Source organism: Lampris incognitus, chromosome 8 (genome assembly GCF_029633865.1).
Source record: "Lampris incognitus isolate fLamInc1 chromosome 8, fLamInc1.hap2, whole genome shotgun sequence".
In the NCBI taxonomy this organism is placed as follows: Eukaryota; Metazoa; Chordata; class Actinopteri; order Lampriformes; family Lampridae; genus Lampris; species Lampris incognitus.
The window spans coordinates 30,875,881-30,892,160 of record NC_079218.1 but is presented as its reverse complement, the minus strand read 5'-3'; positions in this window follow the sequence as shown (position 1 = coordinate 30,892,160).

Below are 16,280 nucleotides of genomic sequence, written 5' to 3'. Positions count from 1 at the left end.
GGGGCCTCCCAAAGGCCATCACCACTGACAACGGCCCTCAGATGGTCTCTGCTGAGTTCACTGCTTATCTCGAAAGCAAGGGCATCCGTCATATACGCACTGCGTACTACCACCCCCAGGCCAATGGCGGCGTTGAACGTTTTCACCAGTCACTGAAGAACGGCCTCAGAGCACACATGGCCCAAGGGTGCTCTTTCACGCAGGCCATCCGTCACACTCTGCTACACTATCGGGCCACACAGCACTCGACCACAGGCGTCTCCCCAGCCTCTCTCATGCTAGGCCGGGAACTGTGCATGCCCCTTGACAGGCTCCGCCCCTCCACACCTCAGGCACCTCCCTCTGGGGTCAGAGCCTCAGTCACTCGTCAGCAGACGCGGATGAAGCAACGGTTTGACCAGTCAAAACGAACCAGGGTGCCAGACATCAATGTGTCAGACTGGGTCAGGGTCCGCAGGCCCCACAGGGACAATAAAATGGCTTCATACTGGTCATCTCCTCTCCAAGTCACCCGTCAGCTGGGCCCAGCCACTTACCTCCTCAGCGATGGCACTCGGTGGCACTCCAGTCGTCTACGGAAGGTGTCAGCTCCGCCACACACAGCTGGTGACACAACCATAGCCATTCCCTCAGCATGGCGAGACGCCCCGGGGCTTCATGCAGCTCCTACACGGGCCCCAGACATTTCTGGGCCTCAGCTCCCCCTGCCATCTCCCTCCCCACCTCGGCCTGTCCAGCCTCAGGCCGCCCCGCGACCTGTTCGCACACGTTTACGCCCTGGCCACCTAGAGGACTTTGTGTCAACCTTTCATGTTTGAAATCCTGCCCGGGGGGGGGGGGGAAATGTTATGTATGCACACATCGACAGTGCTGCATTTGATTTGGTGCTGTTCTATTGTGCTGGGATCGATTGGTGATGCCTGCGGGCTCTGGGTTGTTTGATCGGGTCTGCCTTTGATGCTGTGTCAGTCGAAATAAAGAATGCCACGGAGAGGTTGTGTCGAGCGACAGCGCTGTGTCCTGACGTGATTTCTAAATACAATAGTGACCACGCTAACCACTGCGCCATCGTACCAGCCATGATAGACATATATATTGTAGAATTTCGGGGGTCAACCACAGAAACTGCCGCGGCCGGGACGCGAACCCGTATCGCCCGCACCGCGGGAGATATCGCTGACCGCTCGACTAAAGGGATATCGCGCCGCGGGAGATACGGGTTCGCATTCATTGGGCGGCAGGTGGGGCGACACCCTGGACAGGCCGCCAGACTCAGTGAGTCAAGTAAACACTTTATGAGACAGTACAAGCCTGTTTCATGCCATTAGCAATCATCAGCTGTCAGTCATATATATATATATATATATATATATATATATATATATATATATATATATATATATATATATATATATATATATACTGCACCTATCAGGCATTTAACTAAAGAATAGGTGGATTCAGCACATTGACTTGCTTTCAAAGCTTCATCTGCCTTAAAACCGTTCATTTTACAAATATTAACTTCTTGGAGCCCTTGGCCAGTGTCATCATTTACTACTTTAACATCGTCTAAATAGCACATCTAGAGGAGTTCAGACAATTCTTTTTTTTTTTTACAGAGAGAATCTTTTTCTCTTCCAAAGATGTTGAATCGTTGAAACTTCAACCATGTAGAGGTTTTAATGTAATATGGTATCATTCAGTTGCATTTTCTCTCTTTGCAAATTGAAGTAGAAACAAAGAAAAAATGCCCCCCCCCCCCATGCATCCAGAACAGCAGAGCAGTCATTAGTGTTATTACACTGTGGGAAATCTTTTTTCTTTCTTTTTTTTATTATTTTCCTCACTTTTTAGAACGAAATTGCAGACTACAAGATCGTGTGAATATCTGGGATAGCACATTAGCAGGGGAATATTGGTTTGGACAAGACTGGTCGGCTTGGAGCCAAGTCAAAGGACTATAAGGAAAATAATAACAGTTGTAAAGCATAGTTGAACTATTACCATATAGGGGCTTCGAAACTAATCAAAAGGGAAAACGGGGGGAATATTTTTGTGTCAGCATTTATCTACACACTCCTGTATCTTAATCAAGACATCGATTGGTCTGTATCATAAAACAAAAATGTGTGTTGTTTTATTGTTTAACCTTCATCAGTATTATCATTGAGTTTGGATTAATAAACGCACATGTTTTTCCTTTTATTTGTAACGGGACACAATGCAGCATGGCGACATTTTTAGGATTCTTTGTTGGCTGTCTGATCAAACAGTGCTGTGATCTATTAGAGCGTTTTAGCCTTCACCATCTATAGTCTGTTTTCAAGTTCCTATTTGAAGCATTTGAAGCAGCTGATATGTTGTTACGGTACAATGTAAGCTACTGTCTTTCAGTCAGTTAAAGTAAGTAAAATGGATAAGTTGTCTGTCTCATTGCATTTATGTATTAAGTGTACACATACTAATTAGATGGTCATAAAAAATTAAAATAAAATTAAAATTTTTTAATTTTGCTTAAAGCAATCAACCAATTATACTGTAGCGAATTTGGGGGTCAAATAGTGAGGAGACAGCTAGGAAAGTACATGGTGTGTCATCAGGACAGAGGAAGGAAGACAAGGAGACTTGGTGGTGGGATGAGGAAGTACAGCAAATTATACAGAGGAAGAGGTTGGCAAAGAAGAAGTGGGATAGTCAGAGAGATGAAAAAAAGTTGACAGGAGTACAAGGAGACACAGCGTAAAGCAAAGAGAGAGGTGGCAAAGGCAAAGGAAAAGGTATATGGTGAGTTGTATGACAGGTTAGACACTAAGGAAGAAGAAAAGAACTTGTACTGATTGGCTAGACAGAGGGACTGAGCTGTGCAGCAAGTTAGGGCAATCAAGGATAGAGATGGAAATGTGCTGACAAGCGAAGAGAGTGTGCTGAGAAGGTGGAAGGAGTACTTTGAGGGGTTGATGAATGAAGAAAATGAGAGAGAGAGAGAAGGTTGGATGATGTAGAGAGTGAATCAGGAAATTCAGTGGAATGAGAACATTCACAGACAGAAATTCAGTGGATTAACAAGGAGGAAGTGAGGGCAGCTATGAAGAGGATGAAGAGTGGAACGGTAGTTGGTCTTGATGACATACCTGTGGAGGTATGGAGATGTTTAGGAGAGATGGCAGTGGAGTTTTTAACTAGATTGTTTAACACAATGTTGGAAAGTGAGAGGATGCCTGAGGAGTGGAGAAGAAGCATACTGGTACCGATTTTCAAGAACAAGGGCGATGTGCAGAACTGTAGCAACTACAGAGGTATAAAGTTGATCAGCCACAGCATGAAGATATGGAAAAGAGTAATAGAAGCTAGGTTAAGAGGAGAGGTGATGATTAGCGAGCAGCAGTATGGTTTCATGCCATGAAAGAGCACCACAGATGTGATGTTTGCTTTGAGAATGTTGATCGAGAAGTATAGAGAAGGCCAGAAGGAGTTACATTGTGTCTTTGTAGATTTAGAGAAAGCATATGACAGGGTGCCGAGAGAGGAGGTGTGGTATTGTATGAGGAAGTCGGGAGTTGCAGAGGAGTATGTAAGAGTGGTGCAGGATATGTATGAGGGAAGTGTGACAATGGTGAAGTGTGCAGTTGGAATGACAGATGGATTCAAGGTGGAGGTGGGATTACATCAAGGATTGGCTCTGAGCCCTTTCGTGTTTGCAATGGTGATGGACAGGTTGACAGACAAGATCAGGCAGGAGTCTCCATGGACGATGATGTTCGCAGATGACATTGTGATCTGTAGCAAGAGTAGGCTGCAGGTTGAGGAGAGCCTGGAGAGATGGAGGTATGCTCTGGAGAGAAGAGGAATGAAAGTCAGTAGGAGCAAGTTACGTGAATGAGAGAGAGGACAGTGAGTGAATGACACCTATGCATGAATGAGAGGGAGGACAGTGGAATGGTCAGGATGTAAGGAGTGGAGGTGACGAAGGCATATGAGTTTACATACTTGGGGTCAACTGTCCAAAGTAACGGGGAGTGCAGGAGAGAGGTGAAGAAGTGAGTGCAGGCAGGGTGGAGTGGGTGGAGATGAGTGTCAGGAGTGATTTGTGACAGAAGGGTACCAGCAAGAGTTAAAGGGAAGGTTTACAAGATGGTTGTGAGACCAGCTATGTTCTGTGTGAGGGCATAGGAAGCTGATATGCTGAAGCATGGGGACGCACTTCCCGAAGGAGGGGGGTAGTGTAACGTACACGAATAAATAGACACATTAGGGATCCTTTAGTCGACTAAAGGGTCCCTAACGTGTCTACATCCCACTTCTGGCACCAATGTAGCGAATTCGGGGGGGGGGGGGGCAGGTCGGGGCCAACATCTTCAAGATGTGGACTTCAGACTGAACTCAAGACTAAGTCCATACTCAATGTGAGTTATCAGGCTCTGCACTGGATGCTAACAACATTAACACTCTTGATTTGGTAAATACCTATGGCTCAGTGCCACACAAGCTGATCGATTTCGCATTTGAATTTTTCCTCATTCCAACCTGTGTCACCAATATCAAAGCCAAGTATTTCAGCATCCTCCGCCTGCACTTCTCCTGGGAAGGCTTTATGACAGGATGGCAACAGCTGGAAGTTGGCATCGCCATGGGATTTTCTATATTTGCCATACTCTTTGTGGCCACCTTCGAGATAACCCTCATTGGAGCCAAGTAAGTAGTCAGAGGCCTGAAATTACCATCCAGTGACAAAGCTACATGGATGACATCATGAGTATCCTACAGACAGCCCCATGCACAGCAAGGCTCCTCAAGTGCCTTGATGAGCTGATGAAATGGGCAAGGATGAAGATTAAGCCTTCAAAGTCACAGAGCCTTTCGATTAGGAAAGGAGTGAGATACAACAGGTCATGCAAGGCATGTTTGTCACAGGAGGAGGGGAAATTCCATGGCTGCTGGAGCAACCTGGCCAAAGCCTCAGGGCCATACACATTGGAGCTCTCTGACAGACAGATGGGGAGGTTTACACAGATGCAGATGGCAGATGAACTGGCAAGGACTGACAGATGCCAGCTCCAGGAGAAATATAAGGTGTAGTGCTACCAGTTCACATTTTACCAATGCGTAATGTGACCACTGAAATTGTGCAAAATTCCATCATAAGTAGCCAGTAGGATGAAATTTCCAACACTTACATCAGGAAGTGGTTGGGCCTCCCCTGCTTCTCCGACTTGGGTCTCTTTGGCACGAATGCTTTGCAGCTTTCATATAATCCATCAGCCTTGAATACAGGCAGGAGAAAACCTGTCTCATACTCAAGCTAAAGGGATCCAGGGACCAGCTGATAAGGAGCGCAAAGGTGGATGTCTGCATTGGGTGCAGGCAGAGGGCACAGACAGAGGCAGACCCAGCCATCAGCAAGTTGCCACACAAAGAGGTCCTGGGAAGAGTGCAAGACAGTCTTGCAGGACTGGTCTGAGGAGAACCTGTGCAGTTTTGGTCACAACGCCACAAGAGAGCAGGGGAAGACCATCGTCATGGAGGAGGTCACACGGGTGGAGCATGAGCGCTACTTCATCAAGGCAGTGTCCCAGGGCCAGCAAGGAGCATGGACACGGTAGGAGGCCACCACAAGCAGAGGCATCAGCTGGGCAGACATCTGGCAATCTCTGCAAGTACGGCTCAGCTTCTTGATAAAGGCAACATATCACACTCTTCTATGTCCCCAAAACCTCTCCGGGTGGTTTGGGATTGAGGACAGGTGCCCACTGTGCAGCAACAGCAGCACAGGCACATCCTGTCAGGGTGCAAGGTTGCACTGGCACAGGGTCACTTCAGGTGGAGGCACAAGCAGGTGCTGAGGAAGCTGGTGGAGCTGCTGGAGAAATGCAGGGTGGGGGCAAAAAAACTCCTCAGGTCACTATCGACTGCTCATTCTCTTTGTCAAGCCAAGAGAGAATCGACAGAAGTCAGCAGCAGGAAGGGCAACATCTCTGCTTACTCCGGGAAAGGCATAGCAAGTGCATGTTGACCTGGGCAAGCAGCAAGTTTTCGCACCAGAGATCACTCAAACAACTCTCAGACCAGATGTAGTGATGTGTTCCACAGCTTCCAAGAAGGTCCACATCATTGAACTTACTATCCCTTGGGAGGGGGGGGATATCAGCAGCAAATTACTTCAAGTGACACAAGTACTCTGAACTGGCAGCAGAGTGCAATGAGTAAGGCTGGACTGCAACCATCCACCCAGTGGAAATTGGATGCAGAGGCTTCATAGGCAACTCAGCAGTCCAACTTCTCTTTGCTGCTGGTATGACTGGGGTGAGCCTACAGAGGACCATCAAAGAACTGGCAGAGGAGGCTGAGAAGCCAAGTTACTGTTTGTGGCTATGGAGGAGGGACAGTTTCTGGAGCCCAACACCCCAATAAGAGCAACTACAAGGGATGGCAAGGAGACATCTCCAACTGGCCACTACCACCCCACTGGAAGATGTGCTGGGTAGGAGGCGAAGCATAAGTGAACAGTGGCTCCAGCTGATGACCCTGCTGCTGACCTAGTGGACATAGGTGGAGGTGTGGCAGGAAGAACACCACCTGTACAACACACTGACTGACATGGAATGAAAAAATAACAATTGCCCAGTTTTGGAGATTTCAAATTAACGTTTCTGCTGTAGAGTACAATTAAAGATTTTGTTTGTTTCGATTTTCGATCTAAGTAGAATATCTTTTGTTTCTGATTTTAATTTTCATTCTTTGCACTGGATTGGAGGCCTGGTGTTGGTACGTCAGTAATCATGTCCTGTGGTTTGGCAAGGAACCTCAGGGCAATAACAAGCTATCATTCTCTGACCGAATTACGGCTGTCTCTTATTCCTGCCACTTTGCTTTGTACAACATCAGAAAAATCTGATTGTACCTGTCAAAACATTCTATCCAGCTCCTTGTTCAGACAAGTTATCTCCCAGTTAGACTTGTGCAATGCGCACTGCGCAACTTTTTATCTTCCAGGCCTACCTTATGTGTCATACGTCATGACATGCGTGCTTGCTGGTTGTCCATCGTGTCCGATGATGACCATCTTCTCCTATTTGTGAGTCCTTTGGTGGCTGAATAGTCCGATCCTGGATACACAGTTGCGGTTGCAGACCGGGCATGTAAAAGTGGTGCTGGAGGGGGCAGGGGTAGCTTTGCGAGCATGCCTCTTCGCACGCTTTGCTACAGGGTATTGTGTGTGCTGGTTTTCCATATACTTCACTCCCTCTAAGACGTGAGAGCGCCAGGTGGTGCAGCAGGAAGCAAGTTCCTCCAAAGAAGAGGGGTTGATCTGGCATATTTTCAGTGTGGTCTTCATTTGGTCTTTGAACCACTTTTTCTGCCCACCAGCAGTGCGTCGACCAAGGCGTAGTTGCCCGTAGAGGACTTTATGTGGGAGTCGTTTGCTGGGCATGCGAATAACATGCCCAAGCCACCTGTTAGACTCTTGAACAGACGAGTTAAGTGGCCAAAAAGTTGGACGACGAACAGCAAGTACTAACATTAGTTGCTAGTGCTATCAGTGTTAGCTTATGCTAGTCACGACAAACGGGTGCGGAAAACACGCCTGAAAAAGATGAAGCATCTCTTAAAGCCTCCGACTGAACTAAAGTTGACGGGGAACACTGAAGAAAAATGGAGAAAGTTCAAGCAACGATTCGACCTGTATGTGACTGCAATTGGGGGCGACAAAATGGGAGATGCACAAAAGGTTGCGTTGTTGCTAACGGTGGCTGGTGCAGATGCATTGGATGTCTTCAACAACATGCAGCTAACGGAGGAGGAAAAGGTGGATTTTGGTGTGATGGTGGAGAGATTTGCAGCCTTCTGCATTCCAAAGAAAAATGAGACACATGAAAGGTATGTTTTCAATAGCAGGTCACAGGCTGAGTCAGATACTACTGAAGAATGTATTATGGACGTTAAGTTGAAAAGTAGTCATGCAATTTTGGCGGTTTAGCTGACTCGCTGGTCCATGACAGGATAGTGATGAGAGTGCATGACAAGAGTGAGAGAAATTTTACTTGGAGAAGCTGACTTGACGCTAGTGAAAGCGATACAAGTGTGTCAGGCAATAGAATTGACACAGAATAGACTGAAAAGCATGGACTTCAGTCAGCTGAAAGACAAAGTCATGGAAATAGACCGTGCAACTAAGCACAAAGCAAAGCAGCAGAGTGGTGAAAAGCTAGAAAAGATCAAGTGGCAGAATGCGTTAGGAAAGGAATGTCGAAAGTGTGGCAGAAAGAACCACTTCGCCAGGGTCTGCAAACAAATCCAGAGAACAATCCACTGTGGCGCTGCAAGTGACCTCTTCGTGGGAATGGTCTACAGTGCGGTGAAGGATGAGGTTTGGACTGCCGAGTACACTGTAAATGCAACAAACATCTGTTTCAAGCTAGACTTGGGCGCGCAGGCCAACATAATGGCTGAAACTGACCTGGCCAGTTTGGAGATTCCAGCCACTGTGAACACCAAGGACCAAGTGAAACTGAGCATACAGTGGGGAGGCTATCCCTACAATGGCTAAATGCACTTTGGTAATGTCCATAAAAGGTAAGCGATTTGGTTTACCTTTTATAATTGTGCAAGGTAGCAAGCCACCCATAATTGGGCTTAAAAGATGCAATGCATTAGATCTGGTAAAGCGTGTTCATGAGGTAAAAAATGAAAGTGACAAGGGCACAGGAAATGCAGAGGATGATTATGCTGATGTTTTTCAGGGTATTGGGAAACTTAAAGTCACTCACAAAATTCAGCTAGAAAAGCCAAACAAACAGTCATTCATGCAGCTAGGAAGGTGCCACTAGCTCTACAGGGAAAACTAAAAGCAGAGTTGAACAGACTAGAATCCTTGGACATAGCAGAAACAAAAGAGGGACCTACTGAGTGGGCTCACTCACTCGCTCTAATAGAGAAAAAGGATGACTCACTTAGGCTATGTATGGATCCCAAAGAGTTAAACAGACCAGAACACTACCAGCTGCCTTCAAGAGGGGACATATTTGGTGACATAGCAAGTGCAAAATACTTTTCTAAACTATATGCATCTTCAGGGTTTTGGCAGATAAGTCTAGATGAAGAGAGTGTCAAACTCTGTAAAAACAGTACTCCATTTGGAAGGTATTCTTTCAAAAGATTACCTTTTGGGCTGGCCTCTTCACCTGGGGTGTTTCATAGAACAATCCAACAAATTTTTGAGAGCATTCCAGGTGTCAAGGTACACATAAATGACATATTGATATGGGGCAGTACAATTGAGGAGCATGACCAGAGGTGAAAATGGCACTAGACGCAGCCAGAACTAGTGGCTTGAAACTGAATGCAGGCAAATGTCAGTACAGACAAACAGAGATCACTTTTCTTGATGAAAAGCTGACACAAGATGGTGTAGAAATTAACCAAAGCAAAGTCACAGCCTTTAGGCATATGCCTGCACCAACCGACAAAGAGGGTGTTCAGAGATTTCTTGGAATGGTAAACTATGTAGGCAAGTTTATACCTAACCTCTCAAGCCACACCAGTCAGATGAGAGGTCTACTAGTCAAAACGTCTGGCTGGAGTTGGGACAGTAACCATCAGAGAGTTTGATGAGTTGAAAGACTTGATAGTGAAATCAACCGTCTTAAAGTTCTATCTCAGGGTCTTGTTCACGAGTGAGGGTAGGATGGAGCAGGAGATTGACAGGCGGATTGGTGCAGCATCAGCAGTAATGTGGATGTTGTACCGGGTTGTGGTGAAGAGGAAGCTGAGCCAGAAGGCAAAGCTCTCAATTTACCAGTCAATCTTCGTTTCAGCCCTCAACTATGGTCATGACCTTTGGGTAGTGACCGAAAGGGTGAGCTCACGGATACAGGCGGCTGAAATTAGTTTCCTCCTTAGGGTGTCTGGACTCAGCCTTAGAGATAGGGTGAGGAGCTCAGCCATCTGGAGGGACTTCGGAGTAGAGCCGCTGCTCCTTCACGTCAAAAGGAGCCAGTTGAGGTGGTTCTGGCATCTGATTAGGATGCCTCCTGGGCACCTTCCTTTGAAGGTTTTCCGGGCATGGCCAACTGGGAGGAGACCCCGGGGTAGACCCAGAACTCGTTGGAGGGACTACATGTCCAATCTGGCCTGGGAATGCCTTGGGATCCCCCAGGAGGAGCTGGAGGGCGTTGCTGGGGTGAGGGATGTGTGGAGTGCCCTACTTAGCTTGCTGCCACCATTGCCCTACCGCGGAGAAGCGGCTGAAGATGAATGAATGAATGAATGAATGAATGAATGAATGGATGAATGAATGAATGAATGAATGAATGAATGAATGAATGAATGAATGAATGAATGAATTAGTCTTTAACCCCATCATGGAAATAGCACAAATGTCATTGGTTGAGAGGGCAGGGACGAGACAAAGCTTCTGTCTGGTTGGTCAACTAGTGATCGTGCTTGTGTGGATGCCATCAATACTACGCCAATCAGAACAATCTCTCTGACTTGTAAATGTATCGAATAGAAAGAGTGCAGCTGCTGAGGAACAGGAATGGGGGCGTTTCTCATAAGGATTGTACTAATAGTGCATAAACGATTGATAATTCCACACTTCATTGGCTATCTAACAGATAAATTAAGGGTTGCCATTACAGAGTTAGTGCTAAAAAAGAAGAAAATAACTTATGAGCAGTCCAAAGGAATTGAATCAAGTGCAAGTGGACTTGGTATATATCCGTGAAGATGGATATATACCGTGCCTTTCTGACTAGACCGAGCTAGCTTGGTCTAGTCAGAAAGGCACGAACTGATGAAGCCTCTTGGATGACAGGAGAAACGTCTTCACGGATATATACCAAGTCCACTTGCACTTGATTCAATTCCTTTGGATAACCATGACCTGGATGAATGAGAACATTCACAGACAAGTTATGAGCGGATATTGTATTACATGTTGGCACTTGTAAAAAAAAAAAGGATTTTTGCACTTGTGAATATATCTTTGACTTCAAAACATAAAACACGAGTTTACAAATGTGCAACACCTCAGCTATGAGCCCGAACGTTCCACCACACAAAAGCAGAATAATTGACAGCTTCTTTTAACCATCTTTTCCAACTGAAAATACACTGTTTTACTCTAAATCTCACCATGGTTCTTGAATATCGCATCCACTGATGAAAACGAGAGAACGGGTTCTGTCTCCAATGAAAAATATATGGAGAACCACAGCTATCACAAACGTTTAACTGTCCGTGTTATCTCAATGTTGAACTGCAATAAAACTACAAATTCGTAATCATGCTGTAGCCTTTGTAAACGAAAGTTTAAAAGGAAAATCTGTCCAAATCTGTTTAATTGACCTCACTCATTACTTTTTTTCTGTGGTCCATGTGCGTATCGCGTGCACGGATGTTGTTATCGTTAAAGAAAATTTAAAAAAGAAAGTTACAAGGAAGGGGCCAACTCGGCATATTTAAGCCGGTGTTCACAGTGCCTGGACGGACAGGTCCTTAGCTGGGGCATCCGAGTGGTTTCGCTGGACAACGACAGATTTCTTAGCCACACCCGCGGTTACAGGTTCGAATCTCTCCCTTGACCAGCGTTGCAGATAGAAAACACGTTTTACGTTGAATGTTTGTCTCTATACAAACTAAAACCACCCACGCTGCTTTGATAAGCCTTATTCTCTCTGTAGGAGGAACCCAGTGCGCCCTGTCACCGCTGTGCTTGCACCGGACTGCTTAGACCTCTTATAGCTCAAAGCCAACTTCTAGCACAAGCAATTTCATGACATTTTAAATATGGTTATTCTGCCTTCTACCATATCTAACATTACAAGCATTTTCTAAATAATCTAGGCCTGTGTGCATTCGCCGTTATATAACAAAGCTTTCTACACTGCGACTAGAAATGTAGTATTGCCATAGACTTCTAGTAAACTTTCACTTTTCAACCAAATATCGGCCAGTTTTATTCTAGAGGGCTAGATGTGTTTTTTTCTTTCTCTTTCATCAGCATTTTACTCCAAAGAAAAAATGATCATCGGAAAAGAAGGTTAACTTTTCCCGCAGGCCACTTCACCTGTGCTGGGCTCTGCTCCTCCGTTCGCCCGGTCCCAGTGCGCCCGCGGTTGCTGGCGGCTTTCATATTCCAGCGGAACCTCGTCGTGTATCATCAAATGGGCTCAACTGAGCGGAATGACTACGACTGTGCCCACACCGGTGTGTTTGTGTGGGTGTGTGTGTGTATGTGTGTGTGAGAGAGAGAGGGAGAGAGAGAGAGAGAGAGAGAGAGAGAGAGAGAGAGAGAGAGAGAGAGAGAGAGAGAGAGAGAGAGAGAGGAGGCCTATACATGGGCTCGAGTCTGAAAAGGTAATCAATACCGCCATCGTGTGGTAGAGTTGTGTCGAGGCTTCTTCTCCGTTTTTAAATGGATTGGAATTACGTATTCCTTAAACATTGTACACTTTCTCTCACACACGGATGTTCATAAGCAAGGGTCTTTGACCCCATGTTGAGTTTCGACCGGACGTCAAAGTGTGAAAGAAAGACGCCCCCAAAAAGCCATTTAAGCGTCTTTAAGGACTTGTGCTACTGCATAGTGAGTGTAGAGAGGGTTTTTTTTTTTTTTTTTGGAGCGGCAATCACTGTATTAAAATAGACATAAGTCATCTTTGCGTTTGTATTTTTTGATGTTTTAGGCTTATATTTACTGTATTATTTTCCTATCTTGTGCTATTTAAAGCAATTCATAACTTTGGTTTGAGTGCTATACAAATAAAGTTCATTTTACAGTTTTCCTCAGCTGATAACGAAGTATTTCATAACATACAACAACGCAGTCTGGCCACAACTGATGGTGTCGTGAAAAGAGATGCCATAAGCATGAAGCTAGGCAGGGCCGTCACACAGCGGGTGCGACACCCTGTGCAAACTTGACGTGTGAGGCCTTGCTCATTGACATGCATGCATGCGCATGAATCACGGTCACACGCACATAGCTGTCCCAGTCCTTTACTGCACGCAGCTATTCTAGTTCTACTGCACGTGTAATCACGGTGCAATAAATTTTTAACAAGCAGAATACAGCATCATCATGCACATAGTCTCAGCTAAGAGTTTTTGCTATCATAGTCTTTCAAAGGAAAAAATAAATCAACTGTAAAACTATTGGCTTTACATTATCAAGTCAGCTGTCACTGTAATTTGGCATGTATAAGTATGACAGTATGTTACAACTCAATATTTCAGGTCTATAGTCTACATTTCATTCAGATTTTAGATCATTGTTCAGACAGGAAGTGCTGAGGGGAACATGGGAGTTTGACCAGCCAGTCTACATGTGTTTTGTGGACTTGGAGAAGGCTCATGACCGTGCAACCGGGGCACTCTGTGGGGGGTATTGCAGGAGTATGGGGTACCGGGGCAGTTGCTACAAGCCATCCGGTCCTTGTATAACCAAAGTGAGAGCTGTGTCCGCATTCTCGGCACAAAGTCAAACACGTTTTCGGTGGGTGTCAGACTCCGCCAAGGTTGTCCCTTCTGTTTGTGATATTCATGGACAGGATCTCACGGCACAGCCAAGGTGAGGAGTGTGTCCGTTTTGGGAACCTCAGAATTGCATTTCTGTTCTTTGCAGATGGTGTGGTTTTGTTGGTTTCATCAGAACACGACCTCCAGCGCACACTGGGGCGGTTTGCAGCTGAGTGTGAAATGGCCGGGATGAGAGTCAGCACCTCCAATCTGACGCCATGGTTCTCTACTGGAAAATGGTGGATTGCGCCCTCCGGGTTGTGCATGAGTTGTTGTCTCAAGTGAAGGAGTTCAAGTATCTCGGGGTCTTGTTCACAAGTGAGGGTAGGATGGAGCGGGAGATTGGCAGGCGGATTGGTGCAGCATCAGCAGTAATGCGGACATTGTACTGGACCGTTGTGGTGAAGAAGTAGCTGAGCTGGAAGGCAAAGCTCTCAATTTACCAGTCAATCTTCGTTCCAACCCTCACCTATGGTCATGAGCTTTGGGTAGTGACCAAAAGGGTGAGATCGCAGATACAAGTGGCTGAAATGAGTTTCCTCCATAAGGTGTCTTGGCTCAGCCTTAGGGATAGGGTGAAGAACTCAGACATCCAGAGTAGAGCCGCTGCTCCTTCGCATCGAAAGGAGCCAGTTGAGGTGGTTTGGGCATCTGATTAGGATGCCCAAACCACCTCAACTGGCTGGTTAACCTCCAAAGGAAGGCACGCTTTAGAGGTTTACCGGGCACGGCCAACTGGGAGGAGACCCTGGGGTAGACCCAAAACTTGCTGGAGAGACTACATGTCCAGTCTGGCTTGGGAACGCCTTGGGATCCCCCAGGAGGGACTGGAAGGTGTTGCTGGGGAGAGGGACATCTGAAATGCCCTACTTAGCTTGCTGCCACCGCGACCTGACCCCGGAGAAGCAGCTGAAGATGAATGAATGAATGTTCACACAGGTCATTCAACATAGCCTATGCTCACAGTCACGTGCAGCCATTAGCTTTGGACACCTGCTTAGCCACCACATCTCGTGAAGTGTTGACAAATTTATCCAGTGATCCTTGCAGTGACATATGAAATTCTTCCTTCTTTTTTATTTTTTTCCTTTTCTCAGCACCCGAACCCAAAATTGGTTGCACTCTCGTGCAGCCGACATTATTTTTCCTTCTCCGTCTTCCTTGCAGTGAGCAGTGAGATGGAGCACACACTAACTAACGACACAAAATTGAAAATGAAAAAAACCTAAATGATTTGTTGGATTTTTTTCATGTGACCTTGACTTTCCATAATGGAATTGACACACAGGAATTTAGTTTTAGGGTCAAAAACAGTCATATAAATATTGTATAGTTTTGAAAAAAAACTACAGGATTACAGGCCAGGCGTGAGGCCTTGTGTGGTCGCACACTTCATACAGCCCATGCAACGGTTCTGAAGCCAGGGTACAGAGTGCCATTTAAGAGGAACCCTAATAGAGGGAAGAAGATGTGATTGCAATGTGTGGTTAAGTGAGTGTTCGCATTCAATTTTGGCAGTTTAAGTGATTTCTTCTACACTACAGGGAATGTTTTTCTTAGCGTCAATGGCTCCTCCCTTCTTACAGTAACAGTTTGCAGTATGCTGTATGTATCACACAAATCAGAATCATGTTTATTGGCCATGTAGGTTTGCACATACATGGAATTTGACTCCGGTTTCGTGGCTCTCTTGGTGTACTTAACATAGAATAACAACACTACTACACAACAATCTTAAGATATATACAGAGGGTTGACTATATACGGGCGAAATAAGAGGTGATAAAGTGTGATGGTGCAGAGAATATATCAGAGATGCTGAAATAGATGTTAGCAGGTTACTTATACATACATGGCTGAGGTAGATGGACATGGCAGAGCATACCAGTTTAAGTACAATGGACAGTACAGTATATACAAAATGGTTCGATTTATTTGACAGTGGTAAGCGTTCATTTGAATGACAGCCCGTGGAAAGAAAAAGTTTTTATATCTGGTTATTTTGGGGTACAGTGCTCTGTAGTGCCTACCAGAGGGGAGGAGTTGGAACAGGTTGTGACCAGGGTGTGATGGGTCTGCAGTGATGTTGTCTGCCTATTTCTTGACTCTGGAGGTGTATAAGTCCTGAATGGAGGGCAGGTTGGCACCAATGATTTTCTCTGCAGACCTAACTGTCCGTTGTAGCCTGTCCCTGTCCTGTTTGAAAGCCAGTCCGAACCAGACAGTGATGGATGTGCAGACAGTGATGGATGTGCAGACAGTGACGGATGTGAATCAGCAGTTCCTGAGGCAGTTTGAACTTCCTGAGCTAGAGGAGAAAGTGCATCCTTTGTTGGGCCTTTTTGATTATTGTGTCTATGTTTGATGCCCACCTTAGGTCCTGCGAGATTGTGGGGCCCAGAAATCTGTAGGTTTTCACCGTGCTGTTAAGTATGGTGAGAGGGGGCAGTGTTGGGGGGGCTCCTCCTGAAGTCCACTGTCATCTCCACTGTTTTGAGCGTGTTCAGCTCCAGGTTGTTATGGCCACACCAGAGGGCCAGCTGATCAACCTCCCATCAATATGCAAACTTGTTAAACTGTTCCAGAATTGACAAACTACATAAGATACTGCAATTGCATATTGAATTCCAAAATTCAACTTTCCTTAAAGAAAAGAACAACATGCAATGGAAAATACGTCCCTTAATCAGTTTACATAGATGTGGAGAACTTCCATTAAACCTGTTTTCACATTAATATATCTGTTTGGCCATAGCTGG